The sequence below is a fragment of the Lepeophtheirus salmonis genome, chromosome 4 (assembly GCF_016086655.4).
Source record: "Lepeophtheirus salmonis chromosome 4, UVic_Lsal_1.4, whole genome shotgun sequence".
Lineage (NCBI taxonomy): Eukaryota > Metazoa > Arthropoda > Copepoda > Siphonostomatoida > Caligidae > Lepeophtheirus > Lepeophtheirus salmonis.
In genome coordinates this window covers 10275351-10291051 of record NC_052134.2, presented here as the reverse complement: position 1 = coordinate 10291051, position 15701 = coordinate 10275351, and the positions used below count along the sequence as shown (strand labels likewise).

Genomic DNA, 15701 nt, shown 5'->3' with positions numbered 1-15701 from the left:
TACCTTTTTTGTAAGTGTTTATTATCTCTTAGCTGACTTAGTGACGTCACTGTTGCGGCAGTTCAGATAGTTTCATTGAAGTGAAGTGCACTAATTTGGATCCTGGTTTCTCATTCCCAATGAAGGCGTCCACTCTACTCCCTTATCAGGTCTGGTAGTTTTCCTTAGATGAGTTTTCCTGTCGTCGTCCCTCGTAGATTTCGGAATCCGAACATCTCTTGAGATGGATGATCAAGTTAGAATTATCTTCCTTCGATTTCCTTGATCTTCCTTTTACGAGGCATGACATCATAAAATTGGTATTGATATCGAAAAAATATGATGATATGTTGACTATTTGGTAGTACACCCCCATAAAAATGGGATCACTACAAAATCGGACAAAAATACTTGGAGATACATATTTTTTAAATGAATATCTTTTTAAATTAAACATGCAATATTTTTCTGTAATACTTATAAGCTATAATATTCATCATCACTATGTATTATGAATAAGTTATAAGGGTCTAAAGGATAGTGCCGCTTTTCATTATTTTTCAGCCTTAAATTGGAAATATATCGAGTTCAGAACAAGATACAAAATCAATAATAACACTATATAATCATAAAAAATACTTTTACAAGAGTTCTTATTTTTTATTTGGGGATTGTTTTAAGGGTAAAAAATTACTCTGAACGATAATAGTCCCGAATTACTACAATTGCGACTATTTCAGATGACTGAAAGAAAATTGATATCAGTCTTGGACTTTGCACTCAGAGATAAATTCATTTTTTGGGTTGATTATACAAAATCCCCTCCCTAATTGTACATAACTCAATTTGATTTTAGGTAGAGCTTTTGCGCTCTACAGTGTCCATTGTACTTATAGTTATATTCATTTACAAAATTATTATAATTATTTATTTGATGTTAATGATGTACCTTTTATTCAAAACCCTTTTTTGTATAAGTGGGTACACCCTTTTCATTATTTTTATATGCAGGGTATAATAACAAAATTATACTATGAAATCTACTTTAATTTAAAATAAAATGGTATTTTTTAAGATTGATACAATAAAACAAAAATTATGTAGTAATAATAATTATTATCTATTTTTATACCAATTTGTGAGTTAAATGAAATAAAGTTTGCCTGTCATACTGGGAAAAAACCCAAGAAAATGCTCTATAGTGATAGATTATATATATATATATGATGAAAAGTGTGTGTATTTTGGGCATGTAAAAAGAAAGAAACCGAAGATCAACATAGTAGCCCTGACAATTTGAAGAATGTTTTGTAATAAGGGCATTGTCAATAATTATGCCAATGTCGATCTACACCTTTAACTGCTCAAGAAATCATAAGGGTTACTCTTCGTCTTTTATGAGCAAACACGAATGTTCAATCAGGTTTTCATTATAAATGAATGTAGTAGAAAGGAAGTTCACTACTCAGGAATTAAATGATATTGACAGCAGCTACGGATATTTTTCCGATTACCAATTCCTAAAAAACGAGTAAGCTAAACAACTACAGGATTTACACTATTAATAATTTATGTAATGTTTATATTATATTTGACAAATAACTCGGTATTTGCTAACAAATAAAGATATTAATACTCATACTAACTGGCCCGTTTTTGTGTTTATATTGTGTATAACTTTTTTCAGTGATATTCCGGGTTTTACTCGGACCCTCTCCAAAGAATATCTAAACGTTTTTTGTAATGTTTAACCTATTTAAGAGTTGTAATTTAGTTTGCTTGATAAATGTTAGTAATTTCTTTCAGAAGGGATTCAAACCCCTCCTTTCAACCTTCGTTTTATTATCTCTAGAACACAGAGGTAATCGTAGGGTTAAACTTGATTAAAATAAAGAGAATGTATATAATATGACTGAGGACACATTCAGTGATTTAAAATGTAGTAATGTTAAATATAGAATCTGACAAGTTGAACACGGAACAAACACTCAATTTTATGCTGTTTTATCTTTTATATATATATATATATATATAAAAGATTATATCTTAAATACATATAACTAAAGGTTTTTTCATGCAGTTTAAATGATAAATGATTTTTTTTTTTGTATTTGTTTATATAAAATAATATATCTAAACATGAATCAATCTCATTTCATGACAATGGATCTCAAAGGTTATACATATTCTATTTAAATGATGATGTCAAAATATGAATTAATCCTTTTAAAAGTATTATATGCAATATAAACCATAGCTGTATTCAATTCCCCCTTGTCCAAGTATACATATATGGTTTCTACTTCCACTCCTGTATAAACTAAGTGTTGTCTAATTTGAGTACTACAGCCTTGAGCTTTCAAAATATTTAGTACAAATATATATTGGATAGAAAGAATTGTTAATTTTGATTGCAAGCGAGTTATGTTTGATACATAAATTTTAGAATCGTTTATTTATCTGAGAGTACACATTATATACCTATACTTTTAAGTCTGTTTTTGATGGAATGTCCCATGGAATCCAAAACAGTCCAACAAATCAATCTGAAATCTAGGAAGTAGACGTATAAAATAACCAAACATGCTCCTACGATATTTTTATAGGGTCCTGAGTTCATTAAGAGCATGGTTTTTATAACAGCAAGATTTTCAGTTCTACGTGAAAAATTAATAGCATAACTGATGTCGTCAGAAGGACACTAAATATAGTTATATAACTATATAAAATCATTAATAAACTTAAATATAGTGTGAATAAATAAGGAATCAATGGAAAAAGCAAATTTTATATACTACATTTTTATTCTTTGTTCAAGTAAGATTAATTAAGAGACTGTTTTTAACCGAAATAAAGACTATTTTCCCCTTTCTCTGTATAAATCTATCACCTTCTCTCTGTTTCTCACCTATTCTCCCTTTGTCTTTCTTTACATCCCTCTCTCTGTCTCTTCCCCCTTCTCTTCTCCCTCTTTCTCTTTCTACAGCCCTCTCTCTGTCTCTTTTCTTCTACCATGGGCGTCTCTAAGCTTCGGGACTGCACTCTTCAGAAGAAGAGACGCACACCGGCTCCATAAAGTGGCTAGATATTTGGCCGCGTATTATTTAAATTATTCACTGTTCAGAAGAAGCAAAGCAATGCCATCCTTAAGCCTCCGGGCAACCTTTCCTTCTCATCTTCACCACCAAGGTACCTTGAGCTTCCACTAGTAGTCACTATGAGGAAGAAGTGCACACGTAAACTGATATGTTTGATAAGTTATTACGGGAGACATTGCCATCAGAATTTCTTCTCATAAAAGCAGCCAAATTGTCACTCGTAAAACTTGAAGCTACTGAGGATAAGGGCCTAGACATCAAAGTAAGTTTGGTATTTGAGGAGAACCTCACCTTCAAAGTTTTTCTACGACATCAGAGGATCAGCACCACTTCAGTCTCTCACCGTCTTGGGTTAAAATCGAATAAGATCAATTCCGTGACAGAAGGTATCAATATTGCTGCATATCTTGGATCAAAAGAGCAATTGACTCAATATGACACATGTGAAGTCATTATGAGCTTATTGTATAGATTGAAAGAATCACAAGACTTGGAGATACCCCAAACATCAAAGTTGGAATTTTTAATAGAGCAGTTGACACTACTCTTCCAGAACCCAAAAGCGAGAAGGTACAGTGCAGGCCTTCTTTCTGTTTGTCTTTTGTGGCAAAATATGATTACTACCCTCTACCATCAAATTTTGATAGATCAAATACTCTCAAAATTCCATGTCCCCAGCATCTTAGTGCCCTTTCAAGTGCTGTGGAGGCAGCTTTGCCAGTTTCAACCTTACAATATTAAAGTACCAGAATAAAGGACCTGAACAGAAGAGAACAAAATGTGACTCTCATAATTGATGAGGTCTACTCTGCTCAAAGAGTGGCGTTTGTGAGAGGCAAGTTTTAGGAAATTAGAACAATCAAACTACTAAAACTGTCCTCACCTTTATGCTAAAGTTTGCTGTGGAAAAATACATGGATGTTCTATCTCTTATCCTGTGGCAAATTTGAATGCCGAATTTATTTTTAGTCAATATATAGTCATCTTGCAATCACTATACCAAATTGGATTTATTGTTGTAGCCTTATCTGTCGATAACCACCCAGCCAACAGGAACTTTTACTCGCAGCTTCTTTGTGCTGGTCATCTGCAAACATCCATAATTCATCCTCTCAATAATTATCTCAAGGTGCATCTCCTTTTCGATTATGTGCACAATTTCAAAAATATCTAGAACTGTTTTCAGCGGCAAGAATATCAATATCCCACCGAACTCTCTGGACGCCGAAACGTCTTTACGTCCAAATTTTGCTCACATTAAAGAAATCTATCCAAAGGAATCCACATATAAAGTAGATCAAGCTCATAAACTTACTCTCAAGTATCTTCATCCGACAGCAATGAAAAAGAAGAAAGTGTGCTGATAGCTGAGTCTATTTTTCATCAATGAACCATTGGAGTCCTTAAGTTTTACTCCAATGAAAGTTCGTGGACACAGTCGAGTTTCCTGAATTTTTACAGACCATGGGGAACATTTTAAATTTAAAGACACCGACAGTTGGGCTGAGGAAAAATGACAATATTAGAAAACCCATCACAAAATAAAATTGTGCTGGTTTGTCCTTCCTCAAAGAGTTTGCCGACTTACTCACTGTTTGGGAAGATATTGGTGAAAGAGGACTCACGAAAAAAACTTTTTTGGCAACTAATCATACTTGTTTGGCTGCAGCAGATCTTGCTCAGTACTTACTGGATAGTGAGAATAAGGACTTCAACTACATATTGCTTCCAATCTTCCAGTTTGACAGTATAGAGGGAAGATTCAGCTGGTAAAGACAACTAAGCGGAGCTAACTATTATATTAGTGTTAGACAGATATTGGAGGCAGAAAAGAAAATCAGGGTAAAGTGTCTCGTAAAATTCAATTGTATGACTATCTTTGAGATGAAGGACGTGATGGCTGATGTTGAAATACTTCTCATTCATTGGGAGCCTTCAGACCAAGAGAAAATGAGCAGCATTGGAGAAAGTAATGCATTGTATTTTGTTGCGGGATCCATGGCATTCTCTCTCAATAAGAAAACGAAGTGTTCGTCATGCAGATCTCTTTTGGTTAGCAATGACTCTCCATTTAACACTGGCATAAGATTTATGGTTGAATCCGAAGAGGAACAAGTTAACTTGCCTATGTTGATAAAAATTATGAGTTGAGGAGGGATCTCAACTCCAACCAATATTCTGTTTCTTACTTGTCTTTACGCTCATTCTTTATTTAGCTTTATCACCAACGTACAGGAAAGAAAAGATTCACTTCTTAACACCTCCAATCCAAGAGCTTCTTTTGTAATTACGTTTTGGTAATACTGGATAGTTCTGATTTAGCTATTCAAGCTATGAATGTCATTGCTTGCGGACAATTTCACAAATGGAGTAGTTTGCCAGGGAAGATTTCGCTAATTCTCTTCAATGTGATGGACAAGAATTTGGTCAGTCAACTAAATGATGGGGGCCGTCAAAGGAGCAGAAAAAGGACTTCAAATCAGAATACAACTAAGAATGTCAAGTCATTTTCAAGAAAGATTTCTAAGCTTCAATCATGATCCACTTAATTATGTACATGTTAATACTTGAATTCTCTTTTGTTGTCTAATAAAAACGATTACCCGTCCTTATCATATTAGTTATAAAAACTTCATATTCCTTTTTAAGTTTGTCAGCCACTTTCTGGAGGGCGCTTTTATAGTCAGTTGTCCATAGAGTAGAAACGTCTGTGCTTCTACCTTCTATCTATGTTTCTATTTCCCTTTATTCAGACCTGCAATGTATGCACACTCTGCTTCTGTACTATATTTTAAAAAGGGAGCAGTGTCAAGAAAAAACTATGTTTGCAATAGAGAAAAAGAAAAACGCTTCATGCGTGTTCTTCTTTGTTGTTCATTATGTAATAAGGTGTGGAGGTGTTAGCATATCCCTCTTAAAGAAGCATTCTCAACTATCTTTGGTGTAAATTGAATAAAAAATGTATATTAAAGTTAATATATATGAATTTAAATATAATTATATTATTTTTCTTGCACTAACTCTATTTTAAAAGTTGAAGATTCTCCTCGTTAATGCAATAATTCATTTTCCCCTGAAAAATCATATAATTAGCAGCTGATATTAATAAAGTCCTGAATTGACCATATATCTCCCTCCTACCGTTCTTTTTTTTCTTACAAACATATCAGGTCTAATATGATATACTGATACTCCGTTTCGAAAAGGACAGGAATACTAAATTTCTTGTTAATCCCTTGTCGTGTATATGTATATTGGCCATCTTATTATTGCCATGGCGAATTTTTGGCTATCATATACAAATGCATAGCTACACTATTAATAAAATACAAGTCTGCAATATTATAATACAATATCGAATAACGTACTCTGTAGGATTTTAATTTTATGAAATATACATATTTATATGTGTGTAACTCATTTAAAAATTGTGAAGAAATAATATGGCAATGATAGTTTGGGAGAATACATAAGAGATAGATAGCAGTTGGTGTGATTGACTTATTTGTCTAATTAAGAGACGATATTTTCTTTTTTGTTTCTTTTTGGAGGCAATGTTGCGTAATACAATAAATGATTGAATAATAATTCTATAGTTGGAAAAATGGCTAACTACCTTCCACGTATTTCAGGCTTTTTTATATGTAAGCTATGCAACCTTATTTATTAATTGTTCATATCCTTAGAATTTATGTTGTTTATCGATTAAATAAATCAAATTCGTAAATAGCTTAGCTATTATATCATGACCTTACATATCATTTGCAATGCTCGACTTTGATGGGACCTTGTAAACAGCTATAAAGTTCTATTCTTTATAACACTAATTATGCAATTACAATAAATATGAGTGTATACCTGATGTGTTTGAAATACATAATCATCTTTGTTCTCATAATAATAAACAATGGACTCCTACTACACTATCGGAGAAATAACAAGTGGCAACATAACCATAAGGGCTATTAGCAGATTATAGTTTGGACGGGCTTAATTTTTTGATTTTTTTTTTTAAAAAGAAGTTCAAAATTAAATTTAATATACTAAATTTTTTGGAAAAAAAAAATCAAATATTCAAATCATAAAAAATTTTGAATATATTTTTGTTAAATTCAAAAAGCCACTTGGTGTTCAAAAAATTAATTTTTTTGGAAAAATATTTAAAAAACTAAATTTTAAATATTAAATTTTTTTTGAAAAAAATTTTAAACATTAAATTGTTTTTGAAAAAAGTTTAAAAAATTCACAGCAGTTTACGTAAAAGCTTATTTTCAAAAAAAAAAATCCAAAATTAAATTTTTTGAAAAAAAAACATCAAATATTAAACTTTTTTGAAAAAAAACATCAAATATTAAACTTTATTGAAAAAAATTTAAAATTCACAGATAATCTCAGAAAATTCAATTTTTGTAAAAAAAAAAAAAAAAAAAAAAAAAAAAATTAAATTCATTGTGTGTGCCCAGGTGATTCCTAGAGAAAGAAATGTATATTTATTCCACCTAAAGATTTCTAAGTTAGATGGAGTAAATGTAATACTAAAATGTTTACTTATACATACTCAATCAGTGCAACTCCATCTAACCAATTAAAGGAACATTAAAAAAAAGTGTATATATTAATTGACGAAATTGACACAGCAAAGCAAAGGACTATAGTAATGGTAAATTATAAGGATTGAATGAAGATTTTTTGCCCTCAAAACCTATCTTAACATTTATGATTAGAACTTCGTGTGGGAAGTATGAGAACGTTTTGAGAATAATCTTGTGACCAAACTCAACTCCAAAATATTATGAAAATATTTTGTTCTTTTGCTAAAAGCTGTACATGAAGTTGGATTCCGAGTAATTAATACACTTTTCGACAACTACAGTCCAAACCACAAATTTGTATTCGAAGAATTACTTTCCGGCTTGCCATTGAGCTATTGCATTCTCTCTTCAGAATGATAATCTTGTAAAAAAAAATTGCCTTTTTTATTCAACCCATAATTTTGGAAGTTTCTACAATAATTTCCTCAATAGAATAATTTTGGAATGTTCTAAATTCAGTGAAATTGAAATTGGATCTCCAAAGTTTTAACATCTTGAATCTTTATACAGCATTGCAGTCAGAAAGTCAATTAAATTTGCTCACAAATTGATCGATAAAGTGCTCCGTCCAAGTGCAATCGAAAAGGCTAATGTCAAGTTAGCTGATTCTCTGTTTCATCGCAATACTATTAATGCCCTGAAGATGTACTCAAAAAGCCCTATTTTCTTGAAATAATCCCTTTTCTAAAGCTGATTTGTAATTATTGGAATATATTGAATGTTAGATCACCCGTCATTGACTGTAGCAAAAAACCTTCAAATACAATGTATGGACGAAATTCTTGAAAGATTTTGAAGATTGTATAAAGAGGTGGGAGTTGCGTAAAAAAAAAAAACCTTCAATGCTGTGCAACACTCAACTTTCGCTTACATAGAGACTACTCAGAAACTTCTTCAACCCTATGGTCTTTACTTTGTCATTTTAGGTGTTATTCAAAGTGACTTCATTGAAACAAGATTTAGATGATATAAGACAGTTGTCTGGTGCAAATCCATTTTTGCAGCTGCCCTTAGAAGGGCAAAAAATATTCGAGTGAAGTCACTTATCAAATTATCTAAAATGAAAATAAGTGATATTAATGAAGTGTTGGTTTAAGAAGATCCCACCCGTAATAAGAAAAATTCGGTAAAGCTTCTGTCAATGCTAATAGTTTAATGAATTTGATTCGAATGTGTTATTTTTTTATAAGTGAGTATATAGCTCGAAAACCTCAAGAAATCGGTGTCATGCAATAATTTTCAATCCAAATTTTGTTGACTTAAAGAATTCCCCAATATTAATTTTGAAAAAGAATTTATGGATGATGAGTCTAAAACAGTCAAAGATTCTTTCGTCAGTATGATAAATCGAGGAGTCCTTGTATATCCTTTAGATTCTATTTATTTAATTAGTATTGTTTCTTGAAAACTATATGAAACCATTACACAAAATACAGACGCCAGAGCAATATTTTTAAATTGTACTAATCAAAAAGATATATTTGGATCTATGATAGAAATTATTTATCATGAAAACTCTGAGTTTTTTGATAATATTAAATGTATATGTAATATTTGCAACAATAATTTAGACTGTTATATTTCCAAGATTTCTGGCCCTATGTTTAATATTTTTATGAAAAACTTTAAAAATTAATATAAAAGCATAATTCATAAAACTAAAAAAGGAAAAGCATATATCTTAAAGAAGTATAGTTCTACTCAAAAAGTAACAAAATTCAATTAAAATAATAATTATTATAATAGAATTATTTGAATGATTTGGAGAAAATTGTTTAATAAAGTACTTTAAGATCATTTAATATTCGCAGTTGCAACAATGATGAACAACCCGTATCTCACGAGTACTTGACTGGATTTTGAGAGATCTTCATGGATTTTTTAGTGAATTATGTTTCTATTTATTAGAAGAATCACTACCAATTACCAATTTTATTGATGATTTCAGAATCAAAATTATCGAAGTTTTTTAACAGAATAGAATAAAATTTATTGTAATCAGAAAAAAGTACCAAAGCAGATTAATTCTTGAAAAATTATAATAATATAAATTGCTGAATAAATAAAATTTATTTATGTTGTATACTGTCAATAATTATTTCTTGAGTTTTAACTAATAACACTGGGTATATAATAAAGTAAAAAAAATTATTAACAAAATCAAAAAAATTATAAAATAATATTTTCTTTTCATATGCCATAATTGAAATAAGATTTTTTCTTTTATTAATTTGACCTCACTTTGAAGTACTTTCGTTACACTGGAACTTTGACCAAATAGAGAGGAACAGTTTTTGATGGCACTGAAAAAAAAATTGAGGAGGTAATTACAAACATCTAAACACATTTTGTGATCCAAGATAATTTTAGATTTTGTTAACTTAACAAAATAGAGAACACTCTAGTGTATAGTGCTATGTCAGGACATCATAAAAAACCAAGCCTAACAAAAAAATCCTCGGAAACTTGAGGTACATATAACTTATGGGGTGAAATAAACCGTAAATTTAATCGTTATTGGGGGTACCGAATTTTTTTGTCGGTCTAAGTCTTTTATGATGTCCTGATATATATACATTAGTGCAAGTTTTGTACCTTTTGGGATCAAATTAATCGTCCCAAGGCTATTTTCAGCAAGATCTGGAGGGTTTGTGGATAAAACTGACAAAAATCAATGTTCTGGGTGGCTTAAGTAATTTCAGATGGTCAAACCTTCTGTACCTTATGGAGTAAAATCTTACACGGTAGGATCTGAGCCTATAATATTTTAATTCCTTTTCTAATTTTGAACGTCATTCATAGGAGTTACTTCACATATATTATATATGATACCTATACAATTCTAGAGTTGACTGCACTTCCTAATTTTGAAAAGCTAACGACAAGTAAATATTTTGAAAAATATCCATGAGGTCAAGTTAGTAAAATTTAACTTTTATGAACTTTTTTTCAAAATAAATTATTTAATTTCAGTCAGCGAATACGATCTACAGCTTCATACCGCGATCTGGACGCAAATTATCTGTCCTGTTCGGTTTTTGAAGAATCACTTAGACCAAGTTTGAACAAAATCACTTACATTAGGGTAATTACAATTTTTTGTCTTTATGCAAAACCACGCAAAACGAGGTACATTTATTGTAGCATTAAAATATTGGCAGTATTTTTAAAGTTAAAAATTTTTTAACTTCCCGTGAAGTAAAGTTTTGTATAAATCTGTAATTTTTAATTTCCTTAGTATATCCATAGTATTAATTTTTATAATTTAAAGATTTGTTAAAAATTTATAATAGAAATAAGTGATTTAAACGAACATAAGTAAGATTATTCAAATTTATTTTTAAACTTGTTTTTGTAATTTATTCATAAGTTTAATAGTTATATTTGAAAGTCAAACAACTATTCGAATAATATGGCCCCTTTTTGCCTTCTTAAAAGGAAAAACAAATGTTTCCTGCAAATAGATCAATTGGAATTGATCCACAATGTACTTCTTAAATAATTTTTAGACCATTTTTATCGTTTGCACAGAAAATAACGATACATTCAAATACATAATTCACTAACTTATTAAAATGATACATTGACTAAATAAAAAGCGTTATTCTGTAATGGAAGTCTAGTTTAAATGTCTAGGTAATTTAATTTAGTTCATCTAAACGCCATCATGTTACCTATTACATAAGTTATGAAAAATAAATTTTAAAATCTTCACAAAGGGGAAGTTTTTTTCGGCGGTAATACATTACAGTGTGATTCTTTTCAGCAGGGCTCTTTTGGCTGCACTTTTTACAGCACAACTTCTTTTCAGCGTGCTTCTTTTCCCCATAGTTCTTTTCAGCGACATCAAAATTTTCCTTATTATGTTGAATTTCATGCATAACGGAATCCATAAATACAACATTAATAACATAACTATAGATATATCTCTTTCAAGCTACTTAATTTCCAAAATCTAGTCAAAATATTCCATATTTTGTCCAAGTTGTAACTAGAAAATGTCAATAACATCCGTTTGAATTTATCAAAATTGCCGTTGTATTCCTGACATCTAAAGAAAAAAAAGCGAAGTTAAATGCATCTTTTCTTCGAGGCATTTGGTTATTCTGGACCTCCGTTCACTCATCCTTTCCATTCCTAAGAATTAATATTATTCTTTTTGGATATCCTAGTCAAAAGCCTTCTGATCATTTCTTCAACTTCATGTTCTGTTCAAAGAATTTCGCCTCCTTTCATGGAGGGATCGTTCATTGTGCAGATGCCCCTTCACAACAAGATCTTTGATAGTGACTTCTGATCTTGTGAATCATCGCTTCTATGCTAAAAAATACATCAATTCCTGCAGATCTTGTAAGGAATCATCGTATAATTATATAAGAACTAAGGAGTTTCATAAAAAGATAGAATAATCGACTTTTTTCGAACACATTGGATCAAGCACCAAATCCTGGAAGAGTCAGAATTAGAAAATAATTATTGTTGTGTTTAAGTATGATATACCTAAGGGCTAAGTGTATTATGGAAATGTAAAAACTGAATGATATAGTTGATCGCAGAAAGGTAAAAGAGTTTACTGAAGGAGGAGATAGTTTACGCCTAGAGTTAAATAATGAAGTACGGAGTCTCATCTTTAATCCGTAACATCCCTTAGAGGTGGAATACAAGAAGTATACTAAATAATATACCAGTTTATTCTAATACACCATACATCAACTAAATTTAGATAAGAGTAGAAGACGACAGGGATCTTCATAGTCCACGGAACCAGCCATCTAGCCGTATCCGCTTCTCTCATCTCTTCAATACCTCAGTAGGAGATTTACCAAATTCAAGCATAGAAGCTCTATATAGAAACAATAAATATATAATATTATTCAATTGATGAGTTAGAATTCTTGGTACTGAGGCAATATTCGCTAGGCCATTCGACTGAGAGTGATACAGAATAAAATACAACATTCCCCCTCCCCACTATTTTCATGTTAAGTAGTAGTAAAAATCCTCAGCTTCCATCCATAGTTCTTCCAAATAGTGATCGAAATACTTTTCTAGCCTCTAGAACAGGATCTTCCGCTCGATCCAATAACTTTCCATCATCTCACCTCGCATTCCATTTCTCCTCTTAAGCGCATTGGAAGAGCAAGAGCTTCATCCGATTTTCCAACACATTGGTTTGGACTTGTGATATGTAGTTTCTAACCTCTTCATTCGAGCCACTAAGAGATAATCCGCATTGTATTGCATTGCTTGAGGAGTGAGGCTCCTCCGGCATAATATGAGAATCTATTTCAAGGCTTAAAGCAGACATACTGCTTACACGAAAAATTAGAAATTAAGAAGAAATTCTTACTGCTTAGCATCGAGATGTTGATATTTATTGTTTTTATTCCACTAATTTAGTGATGATACAATCCTTTACTTTTTATTGAAGGTAATTCTAAAATAACATATATATATATAAGATACGCCAAAATGATACTGCACCAAATAGAAGCAAGCTGAAGTGATCCGCTGAAAAAAGGCTTGCTCAAAAGATGTTCGCCAAAAAACCCGCCCAATTGATTGAACCCAGTTTTTTTTTCATCATATATTTCAAAAATTGATATAATTTGCCAAATCTTAAAACAATAAAATAGTAATCACTCTGACCTACATCTGTTTACCAATTGAATTCGTTTAATAAAAATCAAGGTATCTTTGATGTACGATCTTAACACCCAGTGGTGCCGCTAACCTCTTTTTTTTAGAGAGAACTTGAGGCCCCTCAAAGCTTCTAGAGCTTAAAATAATTTTTAGCATTACTTATATATATAGTTGATAATATTGTAGAGAAAAACGCGTGCAAGGAGGAGGGGGAAAAAAGACATATGGTATCATTGTTTAAAATACTGATGTGATTATCATCTGCCTGCTTTATTATGATTTTTGAGGGTATAACGAATGCATTTATTAGCAAATGTTTAATGAAGATATACTACGTATAATTGACTTCGACGTTTTTTATCCGTTACAGTAGATTTGAAAACGTCACACTCCATGAAATTGTAATTCATTATGAACCTTATTCTCAGAATAATAGCTAATGAAACGACAAAGTAGAGTATTTGAAATATATTTGAAGCTCAAAGTTTAAAAAAGAAGGCTTTAATTAAATATAATCTACATACTAAAAAATAAACCATTAAACATTTAAGTTAAATATACAAAATTAAACAATTAAAATCATATAACTATTAATAATAATAAATTATAAATACAGAATATTGAAATAATAGATTGATACAGATAATTTTTTCTTGTTTTAGCATCGGAATTCAGTTAAATATGTCATAACTTTAGGTTGCAATACACAAGCGAGACGTGGAGTTTAATCAAAAAGATAATCACCCCTCTTCTTCATGTGGAAGTTGCTATATACAATTGTGCACAGGATAGATATATCTCTACCGATGAGATCTAACTAATTATTAATAATAAAGTAAATGTCAAAATCATAAAATTAGACAATAAATATACTAATAAAAAAATGTTATAAATAAATTCATCGTAAAGATTTAGAGCAAAAGCTAATTATGTAGTAATGTCCGGCGATATTACTCCCTATTAAGAGCATCATAAAAGATTTTTCCCCGTTATTTAGGTATGCTTATATAACAACATACTATTATCATGATGGATATACACAATTGTTAATTATAATGCAACACCCAATGTAACTACCCTCGTTGTTGTGACCATTTAAACAGTTGTTTTTGCCTTTTATGAGTTTTCTGAACGCCATTTCTTGGAGCCCATCAACCATAGCTAAGCCTTTAGTGATAAAAAAGTAATATTTATTGACTATGTAATATTGTAAAACCTAATTATCATACCCAAGTCTTAAAGCGAAGTAAGTAGTCTCAGACAAACTAGTTGCAAACCATCCAAAGCTACTACCCCCGTTGTTGTGGCCATTTAAGCAGTTGTTTTTGCCCTTTACTGAGTTGTGTATCATAATTCTTGATTTGTTTAGCTAAAATAGAATCATATTTTATGGTTATATTTAAAAAAAAAAATTGAATACTTACTTTGAGATAGTACAAAATTCAGAGTTCCATTTCGATATTCGTAAATACTTTTTACTGATAACTTGATCATCATTTGGTGTGGATGACTCAAAACATTTTTATATGTATTTCTATATATGACATCAGTACCAACATCCTCCATTAATTTAATGATGGTTCCTCGGGAAGGGATATGTTTACCCTTGTATTTCTCCATAAATTTTTTGAACGTAGATGATTAGCAATGGATAAGGTTATATTACATACAATAAGCATCGTTGTGAGATCAAAGTTAAAGTCTGACTTGATGTATTCATCGTCAAATTGATTTTATAGATGAATATCCATACTCTTGTTATGAGATGAGGATAATGAGTGGCGTGTAATTCTAGACAGGGGACTAAAGGCACATTTATATCGACAAATCCGACAAACCATCTGTTTCTCATCCGGTAAGTATTTTCCAAATTCCTGGGCCTCCATTTTCATAAATCCAGACAGAAGGCGACGTCCTTTTGGGGATTTTATTCAGTTCTCTATCGACTATCACCATCTCATATTATATTAATATTGAATAATAAAGGCGGGAATGATAACGTTCATGATTGATAGAAGAAGATGTATATTATTTAATCAATGATGCCATAAGTAATTCTTCTTTTCTCCTCGCACGCTTTTCTATTCTTACCAAAATTATCACCCTTACTTATATATATTAACAGTCTGTTTTGAGTGTTATTCCACATGGAATCCAAAATGGTCGAAAATATCAGTCTGAAATTTAGCAAATAGACGTATAATTTAACCAATCATATTTCTATAATATTTTGGTTGACCCTCTGAGGGAATTAGGAGGTTGTTTGGACCAAAATAAAAACTCATTTCCTTCTCTCTTTTTATATATCTCTCCTTCTCTCTTTCTATATATCTCTCCTCTTCTTTGTCTCTCTCCTTCTCTCTACTTCCTCTGTCTCTTTAATCTTTAT

At 30.9% G+C, this 15701-nt stretch overlaps 1 long non-coding RNA gene across 1 annotated transcript; it reads right to left on the bottom strand.

The window, feature by feature from the left end:
- Positions 1–14154: 14154 nt before the first annotated feature.
- Positions 14155–15421, bottom strand: LOC139905122 (uncharacterized). Its single transcript, XR_011779616.1, has 3 exons — positions 14737–15421; positions 14542–14681; positions 14155–14479 (listed from the first exon to the last, which is right to left on the bottom strand). It is a non-coding gene; the product is annotated as an uncharacterized lncRNA (long non-coding RNA).
- Positions 15422–15701: the final 280 nt, after the last annotated feature.